Here is a 5,921-nt window from a genome sequence, read left to right on the forward strand (position 1 = left end):
TTTGAAACTCAGTGGTCTAAGTGAAACGCAGTGATCAGATACGGAGGAAGTATCTGCCTAGGTGGTAGAAGGTGGATACTGAAACAATGTGTGAAAAAGTATGAAGCTGAAAGTAATGCTTGGCCAAAATGGGTAACTTTGCAATAGATCATGGGAACTTCCTTTTTGAGCCTCATGAATTTCATCTGTTTGTAGATTAGTTCCTTCTGACAGAAATTTCTTATAGTGAGGCTACTCTCCATGTTCTGCACTCACCTGGAAGTAGAAGTCACCTGGAAGGAGACAATGACCAATACCCTCAAATTTAAAAGACAATCTCTATCTGGTGAAAGGTCAACATTGATATTCCAAAGCTGTGCAAAAAACATTCAGTATAACTTAGAATTATAGGGCTGCTATGGACCACAAATATTCAAGTAGTCAATTCTCTTTCCAAAGTTATTCCTAAGCAATATCCTCTGTTGTAATTTTAATTTATGTATGTCATGAGAAATAAACTAGGAAGACTCAGCATATGTGGATAATTTAATGCAGCAATCAAATAAAACAGATCTTTTTTCACTCAGATTTAATCTACATTTATTAAGCTTCCAAAATTATAAACACTATACTGGATATAGTTATATATGTCATCTTATTTAACTTTCTAAATCCAGAGAGGAGGGAGTTAACTTCGTTTTACAGATGAAAATATTGGATATGGATAATTTTAATGACAAAAAGCAGAAATTTATAAAGAAAATTTATATAAATGCCTTTAACATGAGTTTTGTAAGGAGAAACAGGGTTTTTTTTTTCATAGCTAGTACTTGCAAAAGGCAAGACTTACTTTTTCCCTATTTAGGTATACTGTTACTTTTTAATATGTAGCCTAATAATCCTAATGATTGCCATTTTATTAAACGATAGCTTCACACTACATACTAAAATAAATTATTTACAAATATTCACTCATTTAAGCTCTCCAACAAATTTATGAGGGATTACTATCTCCAGTTTTTGAGGAGGAACCAAGTTTTAGAGAGCCTCAAAAAATTTTTATGTAAAAGAAATAGTAATTCAATGGTAATTATGCCTAAATTTGAAGTCCTATTATTCCTAAACACTCTGTTATATTTGCTTCTGTGCTCAGGCAATAGTCACATTCTTTTTGAAACAAGACTCTAGTGGAGAAAGTTGATTATGCACTGAGTAAAATATGGCACTAATAAATTATTTCCAGTTTAGAAGGGATGATATTGGCATTGTGATTATGTAAAAAATGTCCACTCTTACACAGATACAAACTGAAATATGTAGAGGTAAAAATATATGAAGTCCAGGTTTGCTTTCAAATAGTCAATGAAAGAAAATATTTAAGTCAATGTGGCAAAATATTGACAATTTTTGAATTTGAGTTATGGATATATATGGACTTCATTCTTCTCTCTTTAATTTTGTATATATTTAAATATTCAATAATTATTATGTTAAAGGTAATCATGAGTTCAGTACCTAGCAAGCCCTAAATGGACCTATTCTTCTTTAGTTTCACATTGATGTCCAAGGTGAGACATTCTTATATTCATATTCACACCCCACCTTCTATCGAAAGCATCACACAGCAGAACCAACTTTTGATAACCCCTACTTCCTGTCAGGAATGGACTACTTTATATTTTGCATGCTAAAATGCCTTGAAAGTAATATGAACTCTTGAGTATAGGAAAGTCTATTAAGCTCATTATAACTTGAACAACTATCAAAAATAAAGGATACACTTTCTTCCAAAACAGTCCTATTTTTGGCACATACAACTTATCACTATATGATGTGAAATCATATAATCTTTACTTGTTTACTGTATATCCTGTCCCCACTAGATGGTAAGCTTCATGAGGTAAATTATCTTGTCTGTCTCATTTACAGCTGCATTCCAAGAAGTTGAACCATTGTCTGGTACAATGTAAGCACTCAATAAATATTTGTTGAATGAGTGAAAAAATGAATAAAGGACTAGCTGCAATTATTTTAGGGTTTCAGGCATTATACAATGGAAAAAGTTAAATATTCGTTTTTATACTCAAAAAGGAAATGGTAGGTTGAGAGGTCAGGAAAAGGTGGCCTGCATCCAGTGACCCTGGAATGGTGGTACAGATGAATCCAGATGTCAGGGGCACCAAGCTGCATTAAATAATCCACTATCACCTCCAACCTGAGGAATGATTATGATAATGTAAGGGTCAAGGCTAAAGGCATTGAGTCAGATCATTATAAGCTTTAGAATTTCAAAGCATATAGAGTTTCCAGAATTACTTGAGGTCACTAAAAATTTAGTAAGAAAGTTCCAGATACCTTGCTCCTCAGGAAATTGGAATCTTTACCCAGTGTTCGTTGTTGTACATTTGTTACCTGGGCCTGGGGTGGGAACTGACATCTTCCTGCAGGGTTCATCTTTCCCTAGAAAAATGAGAGAAAAATAAACAATTTCTTACATCATTATTACATGCTATGAAAAAATTTAACAGTAGCAGATTTGCCCTTTTATTAGATGAGGAGAAGAGGGAAAGACCTGGTAGGCATTAAGATTATAAAAGGAATGGAAGATAAATGGAGGTGGATGTTAAATAGAAAGGGTAGAAGGAAACACAATTTTTATTCATTTTTCAGTTTGGATATGTATATTTGTGGTCTTAAGTGATTGTACTCTTAAATGCCTCCTGAAAATAATACACTTTTAAGGTATGATAAATGTTAAATTTTCAGAAAGAATTAAACATTACATTAAATGAAGACCTTAAGAAGGTTAAGACATTATCAGATGGTAAATAGATAGAGCATGTTATTTATTTTATAAAGCTTGAATGAACACAGTAGCAGGACACATGAAATTGCTTATACACATGGAAAATTCTAGATCTTATACAAGTAGGATTAAGTGTACTTATCATTAAGTAACTACAAATTTAGAGAGTGACTGAATTGTTAAAGTATGGATATTATTCCATTTTAGTGCCTACCTTCTATGTACAAAGACATTTTTATCTGAATTACATCACCATCTGAATTATAGCATATATTAGATGATGATATTACCACAGATTTCTAAAAGGTAATACCATCACTTGACAAAAGAAGAAAGGTGAGAATACTTTTGGCATTCCAAATGTAACAAGGGATTTCTAGATATATGAACTTTTTATCCTGAGGTAATGGCTGAAGGTAAATTCCAGATTTGAGAAAGCAGAGCAAAAGAAGGAACTAATAGGGGGAAATGTAAACTCCTATCAAGCATGACATTTTTGAGATAGTATAAATGACCCAGAGACCTTGAAATTGGATGTCTCTTAACAGTAATCAAATGTAATATAATGTAGATTTCCCATACTATAATACAGAACTAATTTTGGTAACACACGCTCCTTAGAGGAATTAAATGCTTAAAATTCTTCATCCACTGCCACACTACCACCTACTCACCCTCTGCATTATACTCTACAGGAAAAGAAATAATGATTAAGACAAAATGGAGAACTCAAAAGACATACAATTAGGCATAAAAATAGTTTCAGGGAGAAACTTTTATAAATTTAAGTTAAGAAAATATAAAAAAGTACTAAACTGGTATACTCTGTCTTACTTTCCAAGTGGTTGATGTAGTAAGATAGGAGTAAGAAACATTGGACTAGGATAATACCCATGGACATATTTTTAAAATTCTGCTGGGTCTAGGGGTTTATACCATGGGCACAGTACTTGCCAACATGTGAAAGTCTCTGAGTTCAATCCCCATCACCTTACAAAACTCTGCTCTATGAAAATAGCTCAGGTAAAAGGAAGCACATTACAGGCACCTCAGGCTTACCTTAGCTGAGGTACTGGGCTGAAGGAGAAGAGTAGAGTTGAGACTGACTCCACACAGTTTGGCCTGGCTCATTGGAACATTTTTTTCTACATGTATAATGGGAGATTCATTAAATATAAGCTGGGTAGACTTCCATTTTGGACATTATGAAAATGTTCTCTCTACATTACACCTACAAATGATGGAAAAGTTGCAACATTATTTTAAATGCATAGCTAATTTTCTAAGAAATTAAGAGAAATACTGCGATTTGGTAATAAAATGTTAAGTTATTCCAATAAGCCTATTGTAGGGGAAAAAACAAAATATTGGATCAAACCATGTATTTTAAAAATCTTTAGAAGCAATGAATAAATGAAAGAAAGCTCATAATTATCAGGAAAAAATGAAGGGAGAGTAAAAACCCAAACATACAATGAGAGCACAGAAGCTGCTTTAGCCCTGAAAGTATTTGGGAATCTCAAAAAAACATAAATTTTATAAGTCAGGTTATCAAAGTTTAGATGACTCAGGGTAAGGGTAAACTGTGATGGAGTTGGCTGACCATGGATTAAGGGTTCAGAGGTTCTGTCCATGGTTGGTTGACTCCATCACTCTGGGCCCAAGGTCAGACAGAATATCGTGGCAGAAGGACATGGAAGTGTAAAGTATCTCAGAATATAACAATCAGGAAGTAAAGAGAAAGCTCCATTCACCAGGGACAAAATATTAACCCCAAAGACACATGACTAGTGACCTATCTCCTCTAGTCACACTCTACCTCCCTTCAGTTACCATCAAGTTAATCTGTATCAGTATATTAATCCACTGATTAGGTAAAAATATTCATAGTCTAATTATTTCTTTCTGAATGTTCTTACATTTTCTCACACATGAGCTTTTGGTTATACTCTATATCTAAACACACCACAAAGATGATGGAATGGTACAATCCTTGTTCTGGGAAAATAATATTCAATCTGGAATTCTATATCTATTGATAATTTCTTTGAAGTAGTGTTGAAAATGAAATTATTATCAAATGAAAATAAATTGAAAGACACAACCTTCAAAAAGAAAAGTTTTAAGAAATATTGTGAAAGTGTAAAAGTGATGAAAGAAAATAAGATAGTAAATATGTGGATGACTCTAAATGAATATTTGTTAGATGAAGGAATATTCATGTCATCTTGTGAGATTCAATTTTTAGGAATTTATTTCTTAGAGCTCTTTAAGGTTCACAGAAAATAAATAAAAATAAAAATAATTAAGAGTAGTATACAAACAAGTAGAAGTAGCTATTATCATATCTCATTAAGAAGATTTCAAGCAAAAAATTTATTAGAATAGATAAAGAAGACCACTACATCCTGGTAAAGATAACAATCCAACAAGGAGACATAATGATAGTGAATATATATGCCCCAAATGTTAGTACACATAATTACATTTTTAAAAATCTACTTGATATTAAATCCTGGATAGACCCCAATATGATAATACTCGTGATTTCAACACATCATTATAACCAATAGACAGTTTATCCAAACATATAATCAATAAAGATATTTTAAACTTAATAATATAACAAATCAAATGCACTTAATTAACTACTAAAGAATATTTCACACCAAAATAGCTGAATATACCTTCTTTTTTTTAACATGGTGTCATTTTTAAAATACCTTTATTTTGTTTATTTATTTATTCATTTTTATGTGGTGCTGGGGATTGAACCCAGTGCTTCACAAGTGCTAGGCAAGTGCCCTACAACTGAGCCACAACTCCAACCATGAATATACCTTCTTATCAGCAGCTCATGGAATAACTTTCAAAATAGACTATACTCTAGGTCACAATGAAATGCTTAGCAAATATGGCAAAATTGATATAATGCCATGGATCCTATCAGATCATAATGGGATGAAACTAGAAATCAACAGCAAGACAAAAAAATTCCAGAAACCACAGAACCACATGGAGATTGAACAGCATTCATAAGTGAAGAATGGATCACAGAAGAAATTAGGTAAGAAAATTTTAATACTCTTATAAACAAATGGGAACAGAAATACAACATATCAATATTTTGAGGACA

The sequence above is a fragment of the Marmota flaviventris genome, chromosome X (genome assembly GCF_047511675.1).
Source record: "Marmota flaviventris isolate mMarFla1 chromosome X, mMarFla1.hap1, whole genome shotgun sequence".
NCBI lineage: Eukaryota > Metazoa > Chordata > Mammalia > Rodentia > Sciuridae > Marmota > Marmota flaviventris.